At 38.2% G+C, this 20,710-nt stretch overlaps 1 protein-coding gene and 1 pseudogene across 2 annotated transcripts in view; one reads left to right on the top strand and one right to left on the bottom strand.

Moving 5' to 3' along the window:
• FSTL5 (follistatin like 5) overlaps nt 1-20,710 on the top strand; it is an 863,982-nt gene that overhangs the window by 806,350 nt on the left and 36,922 nt on the right. The gene's annotated exons all lie outside the window — the stretch shown is intronic.
• Nucleotides 2,696-3,588, bottom strand: LOC102186616 (annotated as a pseudogene).

Raw genomic sequence — 20,710 nt, 5'->3', positions numbered from 1 at the left:
AACATGAAATTAAGATATGCTGATAATGCTTTTGGTACTTCTTCTATCCCTTATCCAATTTCAAAGTGATCCATTTTTACCATCTTTTAAAATTTGAAAACACTTTTGGAACCACCATAGCATTTGGATTTATAGGAAAGGGACAAATTATATTTATTCTGATTAATAAAGCCATTATTAAAATTGCAAATTCATCAGAGAAACAGTTTTTGTTACTGTATTTATACAAGTGAAATACAAAATATCTTAATTTTTTTATGTCTTTGAGGTAAATAACTTAAATATGTTCAGACTTTTTATAATGATGATTTCCTAAGGCATGCACTGAAATGAATTCAAATTTTAGCAAGAAGTAAAGGAACAGCAATGTTAAAGAAAAGTGGACCAGACTGGAAATGCAGGAAACCCACTACCATTTATTTATGTTGTTTAACAGTTTCATCAGTAATGTCTAACTTTCCTATTGTCCTATGTACAGGAATCATTTAAAGTGGTTCCTTATAATTTTTTTTTAATTTTGATATAGAATTTACAGTATAATTTTCTGGATTTGGCTGAGTTGCTGTATCACATACACCTCCTCAGGTTGTATGGCTTAGGTGTAGTTTTCTTATTTCTATAGTTATTGTCTAATATCTTAATAGTAACTAACAAACACTGAGCACTTAATACAAACCAGACAATGAAGTAAGAATTTTTATGCACTCCCTCATTTAAAACTAGCAGCTCCATAAACTTTTATCCCTATTCTACATATGGTGAATCACTTAACTAATAAGTGTTGGAACCAGCTATAAACTCTGTTCTGTCCAAATTCAGTGCCTTAGCACTCAATAGATTATAGAACTCAAGTCCTCTATTCACTTTCCGAGTAAAATCTAGTTAACGTGCTCTGCAAATTATCCTAATGTCACTTATAAAACATCCCCGTCTCTCACTTCTGTGTACCTCTGCCACAACAAAACTCAGCTGCGCAGACCCTGTACTTGTTTTTTGTTCTTTGTTCTTGTCTAACATTGTAATATCTTTTTATTAACATGTTCTTCTGTCTCTGGACCCAGCCCTAAGTTGATCCTTCTCACCTTGCTAACAAAATTACTACTCCTTTACTATTTATCCATATTCATTTTCTCCATACTTCAATTCACCAGAGAACCACTAGACTCTTTCCTAACTTTAGAGCTTTGGTGATACAACTCTGCATTGGGAGGAAAATGCAACCTTAACATATTCTCTATTGCATATAATTTAAGTCCAAAGCATGTTGAAGCCAGACTTCCCTGGTGGTCCAGTGGTTAAGATTTCATGTTTCCTCTGCAGAGGGCACTATCTTAGAATGTAAGACATTATAGTACTTTGGGTTTGCTCCCTGGTCAGGGAAGTTCTACATGCCGCAGGGTATAGCCGATGATAATAATAACAACAATAACACACAATGTTGAATCTATTGCCTTCAGTAGGCTTAACTCCCAAGACTGATCTGTACACATACTATGGTCCAGTTAAGGGAACCTGAGTAGCCCCTATCCAGACTAACAATTTTTCGATTTTAGATGGGGTGAAAGTGAGATAAACTTAGTAGAAAACATAATTTGAGTATTTCTCTTTTCCCAGGATCATGATACATGGTGGAATCTCTTCTCATGATGCTATAGCTCCCAGTTAGCCCCACCATCACTGAGGGTAGATAACTCACATGCTCATAACCATTCTGCAACCATTCTCTCTATCACATCCAGTACAATATTTAATTAGTTACATAAGATATTCAATACTTTATTATAAAATAGGCTTTGTGTTAGTTGATTTTGCCCAACTGTGGTCAAAGTTAAGTGTTCTGAGTCCTTCTAAGTTCAGCTGGCTCAGACAGTAAAGAATCTGCCTGCATGCAGAAGACTTGGGTTCGATCTCTTGGTTAGGAAGAGCCCCAGGAGAAGGGAATGGCTACCCACTCCAATATTCTTGCCTGGGGAATCTTACCTGGATGACCGTGAACAGAGGAGCCTTGTGGGACACAGCCCATGAGATCATAAAGAGTAGGACATGATAAGCAGCTAACACTTTCCTTCTCACAGATTAAGCTATACTTTTTGGTAGGTTAGGGCTAGTCACTTCATTTTGACTTCATTTACTTCCATAAACACATTGTAAGTTAAAAGAATCTGTATTTGTAGTTTCCATGTAACTGTTAGTGTTGTCTAAAATGCTCTTTCTGATCCTGATTTGGATCCTCTTAAGTTATATCAATCTCCTGGACAAACTCAAACACTCTCTAATTCATGCAATTTTTTTTTTATTCCTTCATCATTTATGATGGCATTCTCCTCAAAATTTACATCTTGTTTTTTTTGTTTTTTCCCCCATGGTGGCATTTGTTTTTATTAGAATACCCCATATGGCAAGAGCTTTCCTAAGCCAGCACAGAGACTGGGTAGCCTCCTAGGGTCCCACAGCTTTCATCTTATCTTCCACTCTCTTTTGAGACTGGAGGGCAGGGGATGGGGGTGGTGTCAGGCAGTCTCCAAAGCGCCTGCTTCTGGACCCCCAAGAGAGTTCACATTGCCAGCAACATATCCCAGGGCACGTCAGTGGCACAGCATAGGGCCTAAGGATCACGGTAGTTTTTGAAGGCATTCCTGTCTGTATGGCTTCATGATGGAGCCAAGGAGGCTCTCACAGACTCCCTCATGACCCTTCACTCTGGTTGAGAGCAGGCAGGATCCAGGAGAAGGTGGCCCAGGGTCAAGGGAGAAGAGATGGCATTGAGATACCCTTGGGAGTCTGGAAAGCACCTGGATTTCTGGGGAAGGGAGAGCCATGGAAGCCCCACTCGGTTATTTTTTGGTTTGGGAGACGTCATATTTCCTCTGCTGGAGTACCATGACTGCAGGGGGATGCCCACTGAAGGAAGAGTCTTGACCCAAAAAGCTACGCAGTCCAGGAAATGGGGGGAAAAATCTGCAATTCAACTATGCTGAGCCAGGATTCCTCCCCGTTCAGGTGCACTGATAAAGTCCATCACTATGGGCCTATTCTCTTGGGCCAGGTAAGGAATAGTTGCTGAGGTGAAGCTGAAATAACCAGCCTTGAGAGGATGCAGGGCCACGATGTGAGAGACATTGTTAGCAGGAGTAACCCAGTCCCATTAACTCCCTGGTGGCTCAGATGGTAAAGCGTCTGCCTGCAGTGCGGGAGACCTGGGTTCGATCCTGGGTTCCTGGTTGGGAAGATCCCCTGGAGAAGGGAATGGCAACCCACTCTAGTACTCTTGCCTGGAAAATTCCATGGACTGAGGAGCCTGCTGGGCTATACAGTCCATGGGGTCACAAAGAGTCGGACACGACTCAGCAACTTGGATTAATTAATTATTCCCAAGACAATGCTGAAGTCTTCTGGAAGGAAAGAATCATCAGGCAAGTCCACATCTCATGTAGCACTTGAGCCAACACTGTAGATATTGTACTGAAAGGCCAGGTCTCCCCTTCCACAGCACATCAGTTCAACAGTGATTTCGAGGCCAAAGCCTGGCTACTTTGCTTGTGTAATAGCAAATAGAACGAACATCACAAACTCCAGCAGCCTCAGCATGCACACTCTAACCCCAGTCACCCAAGACTTTTGGGAGCTGCCAAAATCACAAGCAGTATGTACTTCTTGTTAAAGGCATTCAGCCTCACAGCAAGTTTATTTATTTATTTCATTAAGCTTCAACTATTCACATGATGGACACTATGCTATGTTCCAATAGGAAACTAAGACTAGAGTGTGTTTCATTTATACAGATGTATGGAACTAGAGTTAATAAAAGTTACATTGTCTTAAAAAGTTTTATTGGAATGTAGTTGATTTATGATGCTTTGTTAGTATCAGGTGTACAGAAAGTGATTCAGTTATACATATACACGTATCAATTCATTTTCAGACTATATATAAGGTATCACCAAATATTGAGTAGGTTTCCCTGTGCTATAGAGTAGATCCTTGTTAATTATCTATTTTTATATAGTAGTGTGCGTATGTTCATTCCAAGCTCCTCCTTTCCCCATGTTTTCCCTTTGGTAACCATATATATATATTTTTTCCAAATCTGTGATTCTGTTTCTGTTTTGTAAATATGCTTATGTATTATTTTTTAAAAATTATTTTTAAAACGAACTCATACTTTGAAACTGTAAGAACATAGATTCAAATTTAGTGAATCACACTTACTGCAGAGTGATTCTAAGCACATTAGTTTGCTAGAGGCCCTTCCTGCCCTCGTATTAGGTCTCAATTTTGCATAAGTTTTTTTCACTTACTAACTGGTGAGGTGAAGCACCTGACAGAGGCTAAGACCAATAGATGCCCAAATTCTCTCTGGCCACAATATTTAATTCAAACATGGGCATGTAGCCCACTCAGAAACCATCCATTTTGCTGGGGCTTTTGAGAAAGAGACTTCTGGTTTTTGTGTACATTTGTCTAGAGGATCTAGAGCTGCAATAGCTATTATTACACCACACGAAGCTTAGACCTGAAACCAAGAGAGAAGATGCAAAACCAATAGATCAAGAGGAAAAAAATGAGTTATGATTACATTCAGTTCAGTTCAGTCACTCAGTTGTGTCCGACTCTTTCCGAACCCATGAATCGCAGCACACCAAGCCTCCCTGTCCATCACCAGCTCCTGGAGTTCACTCAGATTCACGTCCATCAAGTCGGTGATGCCATCCAGCCATCTCATCCTCTGTCGTCCCCTTTTCCTCCTGCCCCCAATCCCTCCCAGCATCAGAGTCTTTTCCAATAAGTCAACTCTTCGCATGAGGTGGCCAAAGTACTGGAGTTTCAGCTTTAGCATCATTCCTTCCAAAGAACACCCAGGGCTGATCTCCTTTAGAATGGACTGGTTGGATGTCCTTGCAGTCCAAAGGACTCTCAAGAGTCTTCTCCAACACCACAGTTCAAAAGCATCAATTTTTCAGTGCTCAACTTTGTTCACAGTCCAACTCTCACATCCATACATGACCACTGGAAAAACCATGGCCTTGACTAGTCAGACCTTGGTTGGCAAAGTAATATCTCCGCTTTTCAATATGCTATCTAGGTTGGTCATAACTTTTCTTCTAAGGAGTAAGTGTCTTTTAATTTGATGGCTCCAATCACCATCTGCAGTGATTTGGGAGCCCAGAAAAAAAAAAGTCTGACACTGTTTCCACTGTTTCCCCATCTATTTCCCATGAAGTGATGGGACCAGATGCCATGAGTTTCATTTTCTGAATGTTGAGCTTTAAGCCAACTTTTTCACTCTCCTCTTTCACTTTCATCAAGAGGCTTTTTAGTTCCTCTTCACTTTCTGCCATAAGGGTGGTGTCATCTGCATATCTGAGGTTGTTGATATTTCTCCCAGCAAGCTTGATTCCAGCTTATGCTTCTTCCAGCCCAGCGTTTCTCATGATGTACTCTGCATATAAGTTAAATAAGCAGGCTGACAATATACACCCTTGACGTACTTCTTTTCCTATTTAGAATCAGTCTGTTGTTCCATGTCCAGTTCTAACTGTTGCTTCCTGACCTGCATATAGGTTTCTCAAGAGGCAGGTCAGTTGGTCTGGTATCCCCATCTCTTTCAGAATTTTCCACAGTTTATTGTGATCCACACAGTCAAAGGCTTTGGCATAGTCAATAAAGCATGAATAGATGTTTTTCTGGAACTCTCTTGCTTTTTCGATGATCCAGAGGATGTTGGCAATTCGATTTCTGGTTCCTCTGCCTTTTCTAAAACCAGCTTGAACATCTACAAGTTCACGGTTCACATATTGCTGAAGCCTGGCTTGGAGAATTTTGAGCATTATTTTACCAGCATGAGATGAATGATTACATTGCTGTAGAGCAAATTTCAGCTATATTTGAGCTTGTTCCAGAATTTCCTCTATGAGAGCACTCCTTTTTTTTCTTCTCATTTAAGATATTCATATTGGATATCCTATTATTTAAAAATGAAAGTCTAATATTGGTTTCCTTATGTCTAAAATACACATATTACCTGCTTCACACTATTTTGTTGATTGTAGGATTTTACGTAGTTCCTGGGACATAGTAAGTGATAAATAAATGCTGCTTCTTTTTGCCTTGGGATGATGATTTTTTTTTTTTTTGGTCATATTGTCTCCTAAAGTAGTTACATTAATGAACACTCAGTAAATATTTGTTGTTAAAAAATGCTGCACTTAGTAATGTTTCTTTGGCATGGTTATTCCTCATAAAAGAAAATATGTGCCCAGTTTGTAGCTTGCTGATAACTTCCCCATGGCTTTAGGTGCTGTGGAAGAAGAGAGTAAACACTTATCAGTTACTTGTGTAACATTGTATGGAGACAGATCAGTTGAAGATTTTTTGATTACTTGAGACAGCTCAAGGGTAACACCAAACCTATAAGATTACCATCTAAGAATTTTTCTCAGAGTTCCTTAGATTATGGCAGTTATAAATAGGGCGATTCACTTATTCAGTCTGGGCATCCATCTCTACAGCTTGCACAAATCCTCATCTTCTCTAAGTGCTATGAAGAGAAAACTCACTAGAACCTTTCTTAAAGGGAAGCCTTTATGTCATTTAGGATTTGACTAAAACATGTGATTGAAGAAACCTTCAATGCGGGACACACTGTCATTATTCTAAGGTCTAAAGAATCTTTTTTTATTTTCTTCTCTCTCAGGTAGATTTCATTATAAATCTCCTAGATTGTTTGCTTGAGATTTATGTCTTTCATGCCATTCTGAAAATCCTCAAGAGACATTTACTCAATAAATTTTTTGGTTCAAAGTGTGCATATTGTAGTTGATATTTCATTAGAAATATCATTAATTAGAAATATTTCATTGATATTTCATTAGATTCATCAGTTTTAATTTAGCATCAATATAGTGTACAGCAATGTTGAAGAGCTGATAAGATTTATAAGTAAATTACAACACTACCTACTCCATGACTAATATTTTTCAAAAAAGAGTAATTCTTCTTTTAAATGAAATTTTTCAAATTGTAACACAGTGAAGGACAAAGTCATCTGCAGTTGACGTTTAGTATATTTAGTAATTGACTTATAAAACTCAGGAAGACTTGTTTATTTGTTTATTTTAATATTGGTGCTGTAGAGAGAGTAAATCATACTCTTTAGCAAACAGGAAATAGAGGCTCAAAACCAAGAATAGTTTGTTGTTTTTTGTTTTTGTGTTTCTTTTTTTTCTTGTCAGTCATGAGCAATAATGATGCTTTACACAACTGCTGTGAGCTCTGTTGGCCAAATATAAATTATCTTTGGCCAAAATAATTTAGAGGAAAACCATTCTGTAACAAAGATTACATGCAACAATTCCAGATAAATACTTGTCAAATGGATTACTGGGGAATTTTTGAAATGTTACTATCAAAGTAGTCAAGATAAATCTGCATGCTTATTATGTAATGACTACCAAGCAGGCAAAGGCTTGAATATTCTCAAAATGTATTCCTCAGTTGACTAGGAATATCCGTATGTTCCCCCAAACAAGTTAAAAAAAAAAAATAAGCTCCCACAGTTATTTCTGTTAGGATCAATATGCACCACTGTAAATGTCAATCCTATAGTGTAAGACGTCTCAGACCCTTTAAAATAAAATACTACTAGTGGTTGAAATCACAGCCATGATAGAGACCTTCATTTCCTCAAGGCTGAAAGGAAAATGCGGTAAAGTCAACAATCTACAAAATAAGAAGACATCAAGATGTGACATCTGGCAGGTCCTGAAGGAGGTCAGTAGTTTGAACAGAATGAACAAATCACCAGCATAGAAGGACGTTCATTAGAAAACTCAGAACAGCTTGAGGAAAACAAGATAGAACCCATTCTGTTTGTAAATGAGATTGTCAGAGACTTTCTGTGGGTGGAAAGAGAAAGAAAACAAATACATTATCAAGAAGCCAGATATGCAATCATTCTTGCTGTGTTCTCTGCAGAACGATGGAAGGAACAAAGATCTGTATGTTGGTGAATTCCTTGCAGAGTCAGTAATGACATGCTCATTTGCAATGTGTTCTCTGGAACATTTAGCTGTTCTTTTTGCTACTTAAAAAGGAAAAAATAAAATAAAAAGTAGTCTTGTCATTGTGAGATGACATGCTGAGTCACCTTATTCTTTGCCAAGACAAATAATATGAGCAGATATTGTACTGTTTGGCATTATCTGTATCTGTCAGGACCTGCAGCTTCTGAAAATGGCAATAATCCATCTTTAATCACTTGTAGAACATATGTCAGAATCAACTCATTCTGGCCATTTCTTTGAGAACCTTCCTGACACAATTCTTAGATGCACAAAAGGATAGCTCTACAACTCAGTGCATGTCTAAATTAATTTTTGATTGATACAAACTTGAAAGTGTCAATTGGTTTCAATTACCCTGTGTGTACATATGTTTTACATAGCTCGGCTGTGTGTGCATTAAATAATCACGGCTTCTGTTAAGCAGATGTACATAGGCTGACACGTGTTCTAACAGATTGGTGCCTCTCTGCTATTAGTTGTCAGATAGTTTTTAAATCACTTTGCAAATAATTGATCTTTATTAAACATTTAATTTTGCAAGGCAATGTTTCATCCTTTGCATGCTTTCTCGATGTCATGCTGCTATTAAGTTTTGGAACTAGGTTGCGTATGGACACAGTATTGTTTGAATGATGAGTCTGAGTGTTTTTGAACACTTGGCTCTGCTGGCTGATGACACTCCATGCCCCCTACCCACCCACTCCCCCAACACACATATATACACACTAACCTCTATTTACAATTTGCCTTTACTTACTCCTAATCTCTTCTTGTTCCATTTTGTGGAGAGATGCTGAACTATTATTTGTATTTTAGATACATTTCTAATACTTGTTTTATGGGACATTTTTGTAGACATGTTCTTTGTTAATCTATAAAAAAAAATAGCATATTATGATATAGAGAGAAAGAAAACAAATACATTATCAAGATATCCAGATATGTAATCACTCTTGCTGTGTTCTCTGCAAAATAAAAAAGAGGGGATTTTGAATCAATTAATTGAATTATGCTTAATCAACTAAATTATGTTGATTATAATGTGTGTTTAATGCTTAAATCACTTCCAGTAGAAAACAAGCCTGCTCATTCCCTATTTTCATCATCATTTGAGAGATTCCTTCATAGCTGCCAGTCTGTTAAATACTCTGTGATCAATATTTGTCCTCACTATGAAATGTTACTGGGATAAGCCTTAGAAAGGATACATTTCAAGTATGAGAGAAAGGAATTACTTAACAAAATCTGTTTTGTAGTAACAAAACAGATTTTTGTTTCTAATCTATTGTATCAGAGTAGACTGCTTATCTCTTTCAAAGCATTGCTTTCTATATGATAATTAACTATTCTGTAAAAAATTCAAGCATCTGGAGTATAGTAATTAATTCATAATGTAGATCTATCAATTTAATTTTACTTTTGAAACTTAGTCCAGTAATGATATATTTTAATTCAATTCACTTATCTTTTGTTCATTTACATTTTTGAATAGCAGAACTGAAAAATAACCTCTGGTGTTAGTTAGACATTTGTGAATTTTTTTCATAGGACTTTGTAAAAGTATCATTCTATAGCTATATACAATAACTGGGCAGCCTATTTTCTTTATCATCAACAAGAAATAAAAGGGCAATTAGAAAGCTCCATATGAAAGATTTTAGATAAAGTATTTTGTTGAATTGTATATTCATTTTCACCACCAATGCAATCAGTGCAATGAGCTGCTCACTTATTTCAAAGTTGCGATTTTTATTTCTCTCTGGTACATTATGAACATAAGAGATTTAAGAAAATAAATAAGTAGAGACTTTGGCCCATTTAAAGGCAAATGTGAAAAATCTCAGAGACTTCTAGGCAGGAAATTACCTCAGATACCTTGACATTATCCCATTTTTATAAACAGCTATTTGAGTTAAATTCTCTTACATCCACAGACCTCTGCCAACATTTTTCTGCACCTTCCTTGCCTCTAATGAAACTTCATTCTCATTGAGGCAATGTTTGCACATGTACCTGGCATTCTCATTCTGAGCAGCCTTGATGTGCTAGGGCCTTGGAGGAAGCTATTTGCCTTCACTATCATTGGTCCTAATTCAACATGAGGAAAAAAAAAGCCCCCCATTTAGCAATGTATAATCTTCCATCTCAATTCCGTCCCTTTAAGCTTGTCTTATTTGTTGTTATCTCACAGCATCTAAGCTCAGCCTGAGCAATAACTCCTCTGGAGGCCAAATCTTGCAGAGTGATTTCTGCTTCCATGTGGACAGCTCACCCTCCATGTCACTCCCCAGTTTCACAAGATCAACACAAGCTCTAAATTCTGGTTTCAAAAATATATATTCTTATTCGTCAAATTGTCTCAATTACTATATTGCATTTAGAACCAAGTCAATGCTTCCAAGGTAGTAATAATCCTCATTAACTTTAAAAGAAATTATCATTGGATTATGTCCGTTTGTGATCTAGTTCTTTTCAATTTTTTTCTTTTCACCCTTACTAGCTGCTACTTCCTAATATTCATCTTGTGCTTTAGACACTCTGCTCACTAGGCTTCTACTATGCTAAATTTTCTTATCTGTCACTGTCTCTATACCTAATCTCCTCTGTTAAATTTATTCCAGCTCCTTAAAATTATACTTTCATAGAATTCCATGAAAGTTTTATGACAGCAGAATGATTTTTCAAAATTTATTTGTTCACATATTTGTCTTCACCATCAGAGTCAGGTGCTGAGTAACAGAATCATTGTCTGTTATTGTATTCCTACTCCAACACTGAGCTCATTGCCTGGCACATGGTGCCAATTCAGAATGCTCTAAGGGAAGGATTGAATTTAATTAATAGAAGTTATTTGAAACTATTTCAGGAACTTTCTGCTGCAAGACTGAAATTACTCAGGGAAAGCTTTTGCTTTACTTCTGTCTCAAGTAAGAGTTAATCCTTCTAATTATTTAAGAAAGAGTAAAATGTCCCAATTCTTTGACAGGCTCAATCTGATCATCTGTAGGCAAAGATAGGATGAGATGGAGAGAGTTGATAGAGAAAACTTTAACACATAGGTTTTAACGAGGACTGACCCTCAAGTCTTCCAAACCTAGTAAAATAGCTTAATATATAAACATAGTCTGATGCATTATGGTAAGTGCTATAATAGATGTAACATCAAGACATTTCTAAGAGAAAGATAGATGCAACCATTTTGGAGGGAAGAAGTAGCAGTAGCAGTAATGTGTACAGTGGATTTTGAAGAAATAGCAGAATGTAAAGCTTGTGACATGAAAATGCTGGTGGATAGTTTGCCTAGAAAATTGAACATGAGCTCACCCCTTCTCTAGGAACCATTAAAAAATGCTTGGTTTCTGACACCAGACAAGCAGACAATAGCCAAAATCACCTAAAGACTTGGAAGAATGTGGGAAAGAATACAGATCCCTTGAGAATGAAAAGCAGAAACAGAAGAAAGGAGTTTTCTAGATCTTTATCATATATAAAGGGGTATCATGGACAATTTCATGTTCTTATGGGGACCTGAGGGCTGGTAGTACTGCCGTTCCAACTAGGAGCATTCTGCTGTGTGTCCTCTGTATCAAGTTTTGACCCCATACAGATGTGTTCTTAAGCCTTTGCCTTCCTTTGACAAGTAAACATCTTTTCATTTGCATTTGTTGTAGAATTTCTCTTAATCATGATTACCTTGAGACCATAACAAAAAGTTGAATCTTAATAAATTTTCAGCCAAACAAGGGGAAATTCATGAGGGAGGTTGTTATAGACAGATGAAAGAGCATGTGCAGAAGCACATGTACGTGACAAAACATGGAAGGCCTATTCTACATTCAGAAAAAACACAGTTTAAAAAGCTTTCCTGAACTCCTTTGAGAAAGTCCAGTTTTTTCTGTATGAAAAGTGAAAGTGAAGTCGCTCAGTCATGTCTGACTTTTTGCGACCCCATGGAGAATGTCGCCTACCAGGTTCCTCTGTCCATGGGATTTTCCAGGCAAGAATACTGGAGTGGGTTGCCATTTCCTTCTCCAGGAAATCTTCCCAACCCAGGGATTGAACCTGGGTCTCCCACATTGTAGGCAGACACTTTATCATCTGAGCCACCAGGGAAGTCATTAGGCTTACACATGCACCGTGGGTAGACATGCACCATGATCGGAAATGCACCATGGACGGACAGACACCATGAACAGATACGCACCATGATCGGAAATACACCATGGACACACAGACACCATGAACAGATACGCACCATGGACAGACACAAAGGATAGGCACAGGCACAATGGATGGGCACAGACACCACAGACTCAATGGACAGACAGAGATATCACGATCAGATGCATATCATGGGCAGATAGCTCTCCCAGGCCTGCCTGGCTGTCTCCCCATTTGTTCTCACAAGTGTTTCTCCTAATATAAATTTCTTGCACAATGCTTCATATGGATTGCAGCCCACCAGGCTCCTCTGTCCACAAGATATTCCAGGCAATTGGGTCACCATTTCCTTCTCCAGGGGATCTTCCACCCCAGGGATCGAACCTGAGTCTCCTGCACTGCAGGCAGATTCTTTACCAACTGAGCTACAAGGGGAGCCTTTATTCTGTATGGTAGAAGTATAAAGTATTGTATTCATTGACCAATTTGAATAGCATTTCTGAGAGTTGCCAGGGAATGGGCTAGTTTCAATTCTTTACTATGAAGACTGAACTTCTTAAACAACAATAATTCATTGCTTTTGTTGAAAATTTGTCATAGTCATGATATGACATTCTAATCAGAATTTATCTTTATGTACAGTTTATATGCATGTGTCTTATTCTGGGTCTTTTGAAAAGTAGATATGAAGCATTGTGCAAGAAATTTATATTAGGAGAAGTACTTGTGAGAACAATGGGGAGATGGCCAGGCAGGCCGGGGAGAGCTATCTGCCCATGATATACATCTGATCGTGATATCTCTGTCTATCCATTGTGTCTATGGTGTCTGTGTCTGTCCATTGTGTCTGTTTGTCCACAGTGTATTTCTGATTATGCTGCATGTCTACCCATGGTGCATGTGTGAGTCTAAGTGAAAAAGAATGGTCTGCAAGAAAATTAGTTTGGGCGAAGCATCTTAGACTACCTTAGAGCCTAAGGAAGATTTAACAATGCCGCTGGAAGTCCTGGAGCCAAAAGCCCCACTTAGAGATGGCTCACATCAGTAGAAATGGGCCTGATTTACTATTGTAAGGACTATACTCAGCGATTGGCTCAGAGAAGCCTGTGAACAACACGATCATTTCACAAAGGCAGCTGTGGAGTTCAAGGCACAGCAGCTGAGACTTCAGTCAGTTAAACTCCCCACAGCAGAACTGATTATTCTCATGTCTGATGTAATTTGTGCAAAATATTAAAGTCAGCTTCTACTATTAAATATTTAGCATTTAACTTAGGAGTTTTCTTATTTCTAGCTAAACTATACATGTATATTTATAAGGTCTACCTAGTAGTAAAGCTTGGTTTTCTTAACATGCTTTTGGTAAAGAATGTAAGTCCTTTCAAAAACCACATTTTGCCGAATTCTCTGAGACAGTTGGCAACCATTTTAACTGAGACCTGGGTTTGATTCCTGGGTTGGGAAGATCCCCTGGAGAAGGAAATGGCAATCCACTCCAGTATTCTTACCTGGAGAATCCGATGGACAGAGAAGCCAGCAGGCTACAGTCTATGGGGTTGCAAGAGTTGGACACTACTTAGCAACTAAAGTACTACCAGAGACCATTAGGTAACTGACTAAATAATATAAAAATTTAGTTTCCAGTCACTCATAGCCAGAGATCAAAGAAAGTATGATTGCTTAATTCTATTCTATTCAACGGAGAAGGTAATGGCACCCCACTCCAGTACTCTTGCCTGGAAAATCCCATGGACGGAGGAGCCTGGTAGGCTGAAGTCCATGGGGTCGCTGAGAGTTGGACACAACTCAGTGACTTCACTTTCACTCTTCACTTTCATACATTGGAGAAGGAAATGGCAACCCACTCCAGTGTGTCCTCAAACTTGAAGAGCAAAGGTGAATGTCATAGAAATGAACTTGGACTAATTTCTGTGCTAAAAATATCCACCTTAATACTGACTACAAGGTTCTGCCTTTCTTTCAAGACCCACATCAAATTGTGCCTGTTAGTTCTAAGGAATTTTCCCAAATTTTTACTGGTCTATTCCCTAACTGTATCTCTGTGCATATCCTAAATTCTCAAAACTGATTATGATTACAGCCGTTAAAGCTACATTACATTTTTTTTAATATCAGAGGATTTTGTTTATCCTTACACTCTCCCTAGATATTAAGCTTCTTGAAGTAAGCTAGTAGACCTTGTAAAACCATTTGCTTTATGCAGTACCTAACAGATAATGGTTATTAAATAAATGTTATATGAACAGAATTACTATAAATAGTTAACTCATCTTAGTAAGTTGAATCTCTGCATATAGTGAAGAACATGAAGATATACAAATGTCTATAAGTTATACAGAAAGTAATATTAAGCAAAATAGATTGATATACTAGCTAGAAAATAGGGTATTTTTTTTCCTTTAAGTACTTTTTCTGGCACCTTTTGATGGTTTATAACCTTAAACATTCCAAAATAGTTAACAGTTTTTTTCCATCTATGTGCCAATACATCAGTTCAGTTCAGTTCAGTTCAGTTGCTCAGTCATGTCTGACTCTTTGCGACCCCATGAATTGCAGCATGCCAGGCCTCCCTGTCCATCACAAACTCCCAGAGCTCACTCAGATTCATGTCCATCGAGTCAGTGATGCCATCCAGCCATCTCATCCTCTGTCGTCCCCTTCTCCTCCTGCCCCCAATCCTTCCCAGCATCAGGGTCTTTTCCAATGAGTCAGCTCTTTGCATGAGGTGGCCAAAGTACTGGAGTTTCAGCTTATAGAGGGTAAAAAATGCCAGGGACAGGGAAGGACAGGGAAGCCTAGTGTGCTGCAGTCCAGGGGGTCACAAAGAGTTGTACATGACTGAGCAACTAGATAACGACAACCAATTAAAAAAATTTTTTTTAGATTATTTCTCTACATACAGGCCCAGGAGTGGTATCTTAAGGTAGGCATACTTTTAGTTATTTTTCTTTTTCTTTTTTATTTAAGGAGCCTCCATACTGTTCTCCATGGTGGCTTTACCAACATACATTCCCACAAACAATATAGGAAGGTTCTCTTCTCTCCACACCATCTCCAGCATTTGTTATTTATAGACTTTTTAATGATGGCCATTCTGATGTGTGGGGTGATAGCTCGTGGTAGTTTTGATTTGCATTTCTCTAATAATTAGTGATATTAATTAATATTAATATATTAATTGAGATTAATATTGAGCATCTTTTCAAAACAGAAATAGACCCACAGACATGGATAACAAACTTTTGGATACAAAAGAAGAAAGGAGAGTGACAGAGTAAATTATAATTTGTAGATTAACAGATATTCACTACTATATATAAAATAGGTAATCAACAGAGACTTATTGTATAGTACAAAAAATTATACTCAGCACTCAGTGATAACCTGTAAAGGAAGAGAGTCTGAGGAATAGATATATACGTGTGTGGTTGGATCACTTGGCTGTACACCTATAGCTAATACAACATCATAGATCAGCTATACTTCAAAAAATAAAAATAAAGTGCAGCCAATCTTCTAAAAAATATCTCCCACAGTAGTTTTAAGCTTTGCCTGTTAACATCCCTTTCCTGAGAGAGGAGCAGAATAGAATTTAAGAACACAGGCTCTAGTCCAAGCGCTTCAATAAGTGAACTGTGTGACTTCAGGTATATCCTTTAATCTCACTGGGTTTCAAGATTTTCATCTGTAAAATGAAGGAATTGAGCCAGATCATCTCCAAAGTCCCTCCAGCTTTAAAGCAAACTCTCAGGTCTTAAGACTGACTTAAACCAGAGCCTCATGGTCTGTGTTCTTCTCTCTAATGCTTTGTGGTCACCATGCAGTCCTATATAGATAAAAGGACTACCAAGTGTTAATCATTCTCTCAAAGGGGACAAATGTTCTTTGAAATAAGGACTTCCTCAGCAATGAATAGCTGTTAAAATGCAATACATAATTATCCAAATCTGTGGTACTGGTAAGTTCAGTTCAGTCGCTCAGTCATGTCTGACTCTTTGCAAACCCATGAATCGCAAGCACGCCAGGCCTCCCTGTCCATCACCATCTCCCGGAGTTCACTCAGACTCACGTCCATCGAGTCAGTGATGCCATCCAGCCATCTCATCCTCTGTCGTCCCCTTTCCTCCTGCTCCCAATCCCTCCCAGCATCAGAGTCTTTTCTAGTGAATCAACTCTTTGCATGAGGTGACCAAAGTACTGGAGCTTCAGCTTTAGCATCATTCCTTCCAAAGAAATCCCAGGGCTGATCTCCTTCAGAATGGACTGGTTGGATCTCCTTGCAGTCCAAGGGACTCTCAAGAGTCTTCTCCAACACCACAGTTCAAAAGCAGCAATTCTTCAGTGCTCAGCCTTCTTCACAGTCCAACTCTCACATCCATACATGACCACTGGAAAAACCATAGCCTTGACTAGACAGACCTTAGTCGGCAAAGTAATGTCTTTGCTTTTGAATATATTATCTAGGTTGGTCATAACTTTTCTTCCAAGGAGTAAGCATCTTTTAATTTCATGGCTGCAGTCACCATCTACAGTGATTTTGTAGCCCAAAAAATAAAGTCTGACACTGTTTCTACTGTTTCCCCATCTATTTCCCATGAAGTAATGGGACCAGATGCTATGTTCTTCATTTTCTGAATGTTGAGCTTTAAGCCAACTTTTTCACTCTCTTCTTTCACTTTTATCAAGAGGCTTTTTAGTTCCTCTTCACTTTCTGCCATAAGGGTGGTGTCATCTGCATATCTGAGGTTATTGATATTTCTCCCGGCAATCTTGATTCCAGCTTGTGTCTCTTCCAGTCCAGTTACTGGTAACCATACCTCAATTCACCACATTACCAAATACAGTTTAATGACAAATCAACCCTAAACTTATCCTGTTTGAGTGACATTGGGCCAGAAGCTGACACACCTCATGATCATTAGATCTGATATTTTTCATAATGTAACATAGCATCTAAATATGGAAAACTTAAACATTACTCAAAATAGCAACATTTTATGATATAAAAGTATTTTCTTTCCTAGATGCAGTTTGTCTATAACTTCAGTGTCTGCTTTTTAAAACTCTACTGACATCATATATATATATTTTTAATTTTAAACTGCTCAATATTGAAGCTCATTTGCAGAGTATGTATTTGGAAAAATCCAAAGTAGTGTTTTAGCCCCTTTCTGACTTAACTTCCAATCTCTACCTTTAGAGACAGGATATTTACAAAATCTTCCCTGGTGGCTCAGATGGTAAAGCATCTGTCTGACAATGCGGGAGACCTGGGTTTGATCCCTGTGTCAGGAAGATTCCCTGGAGAAGGAAATGGCAACCCACTCCAGTACTCTTGCCTAGAAAATCCCATGGACGAAGGAGCCTGGTGTCCATGGGGTCCCAAAGAGTCGGACACGACTGAGCGACTTCACTTCGCTCAGCATACTGAGCGCTAGAAAAACAAAAATGGGAAAGAAGCAAGATTCCCTTTCTATAGGAATATAAATAAATTAAAAATGGGAAAAGAGGAAAATGAAAGCAGTTTTTTAAATTTAATTTAAAAGTGATGGAGAAAAAGAGGTATAAGCTTGTCTTTATATAAAGGAAAATTCAGGCCTCCTACAGACCCTATTCAAGAATTTTTCTCACTGCTTCTCAAAAATAAAACCTTAAGAAGGGTAGACTATTTCCCTTCATGACTTTATATTATTCATTTCATGCCATATGACTCTAAGAAAGAGCAAGTAAATGTTTTGAATAAATTAACAATCTATTTCCAATGTCAAAATAATTATGCTAAAACTAGTTTAAGAATTAGTCTTGAAAAGTGAGAGTGAAGTCACTCAGTCATGTCCAACTCTTTGCAATCCCATGGGATTCTCCAGGCAAGAGTACTGGAGTGGGTTGCCATTTCCTTCTCCAGGGGATCTTTCCGATCCAGGGATCGAACTCAGGTATCCCACATTCCAGGCAGATGCTTTAACCTCTGAGCCACCAGGGAAGTCCAAGAATTAGTCTTACTACATGAATAATCTGGGCAATCTTTGGACCTTGGTGAAAGTGTTGTTCCCTCTCCTGAACAACATCTGCATCTGATGATAAACCCTATTAAATACTAGAAAAGGTGAACTCTTGCTTCTTGCCTTGTGTACCTTCAAGTTGACTTTGGTTCAGCTGCCATGTGTCTATGTACAGGAATAAGACATCATATCTGAAGAAGAGGATATTTTTATCATGGCCTGTATCTGGTTAATAATACGAATGGTAGAATGCTCATTTCACCAGTGTCTTAGTCTTGAAAAATTCAAGATAATACTGAATGAAAAAACATGAGACAGAGAATCATTTGACTTCAACAATAGTAGTTTTGAAAATCCAAAAACGAGTCAATGAAAGCCAATGAGAGGGTTATACACATGATGAAAAGTCTCAGTTAATTATTTCTTTAGATAGCAATTCTGAGATAAAGCATGATCTGTTTGACTAAAAACTATTCTTCACATGGTTTTTCACAGAATTTTTTCAGGCAGTCCTTAAAAAAGAATATAATACTTTATGTCATACTGAACTCAAAGCTAAACTTTTAATTTATTTTGTACCAGCCAAGGTGTGATCTTAGAAGGAAATTTCCATATAAAGGAAGTGGTGATTACCCCATAGGCCTTTGAAATTTGTTTCCTGTAAAGAAATGGAGTTTTGAGCCTCATCAATTTTTAACACAAAGGAAGTACTTGACATACTGTAGTGAAAAAAAGTTATAGTCCCTTATTATTAATTCACAGATCAGCTGTTCAAGCAAAATTGTTTCTGAATTTACAGCAAACTAAAAGGAGCATAAAAATTATTTCTTCCTTGTGGTCTCCATAAACAGCTTTAACAGGTACTAGGTAATAAGTGCAATATAAATGCCTTTCCAACAGATAAGTGAAGCTGCGGTCGGATTGTAATATGCTGCAATGCATTTCAGTCAACAGGTACTTTCCAAGGAGGCACCTGGCTAAGAAGCCATGTGTTTGAAAGCTTATACTCTCCTCTCCAAGAAATAAATGTGTCGTATTATGGTGTGATGTATTTTACAAAATAAACTCCTTAAGATGTATTGAAGAATAGCATTTAGGCCTCCTGCAGGAAATGCCCACTTTTTTGCCTCCCCTCCCCCCCCCCCCGCCTTTTTTTTGGCCTTCTGAATGCCTGCTTCAAATTGCCCGCTTTTTCTTTGTGTTGCTTTTTCGGTTACATGGTCAGCTAAATTAACTTGAGAGCAGGCAACCCAGGCAGCCCTAAGGCCCAATGTAGAAGCTCAGATTCCCTGAGCTATGCTGGGACCTGCATATTTGGCTATTTGCCTAGCCCTCTTGGATGTCTAGCTTCAATTTTTCTGGTGTAAGTCCAAACCTAGCTTGTTTCTGGAATAATCTGGCAATATAAATAAGAAAATTGGTTCTGGAGCCTTAAGAAGATTGTCATTAGTATAGGAGGAAAATCTAGTTTTCCTGTTCAGAAATCTCGTAACCCTTTCCTGGTAGTCCAGTGGTTGAGGATCTACCATGCAATGCAGGAGGAGTGTGTTCAATCCCCGGTTAAGGAACTAAGATCCCTCATGCCACAGGGAAAACTAAGCCCAGATGATGCAACTATTGAGCCTGCATGCTCCTAAACCCATGTGCCACAGCTAGTGAATGCATGTACTGCAACGAAGAGCCCGCATGCTGAAACTGAGACATGATACAGATAAATAAATAAACATTCTTATTTAAAAAAAAAAAAACCAGCAACGGCTCTATCAGCAAATACCCTTTATGTTTTGTGCCAAGCAGTCTACTGGGTTCTTTATGTACAATATTTACAGTGCTCTCAATAGTCCTTCAAAGAAGGAATTTATAGATATTGATAGAGAATGAAAAATGGGAATTATATACTGCTGACTGAAGGACAGCCTGCTGTAACTGAACAGAACTTCCCCAAGTAGTTCTTGGGTGAGATCACAGAATTCAGGGCCAGGTTTCTAATTTCAAGGATTGGAGGCTAATATCTACAAATACCCAGTGACGATCGGAATTCCAGGAAGTATTCAGGCGCACTAAAAGGCATCAAAATTTGAGAAAAATAGAATGCGAATTTATTGACAACAATAATGTAGCAGGTGTTTGTGAAAAGATACTAATTGAAACAATATGAGAGAACAATCAAGCCAAGGATTTTATGAAGAGGAAACTGTGCGCTCAAACTTATTGAACAGAAATTCTTCTGACAAGTCTGCCACGCAGACCACAGGCCACTGTGGCTCGAGGGAGGAGATGGGTTTAGAGAAGGAGAGCAGGTTACATTGTATTCTGAGTGCAACAGAATCCGTTAAAAAGAGAAGGGATCAGATGAAACCCTGATTTTCACTGGGGTGATGCCACTGCGGTTGGTGTAGAGGCTATAGTCCCGTGGGCAGGAGTGGAGAACAGTTAGGAAACTAACATAGGAGTTCGATCCAA

The sequence above is a fragment of the Capra hircus genome, chromosome 17 (genome assembly GCF_001704415.2).
Source record: "Capra hircus breed San Clemente chromosome 17, ASM170441v1, whole genome shotgun sequence".
Taxonomy (NCBI): Eukaryota; Metazoa; Chordata; class Mammalia; order Artiodactyla; family Bovidae; genus Capra; species Capra hircus.
The sequence above is the reverse complement of the archived record's forward strand: the minus strand, read 5'-3'. Positions and strand labels throughout refer to the sequence as shown.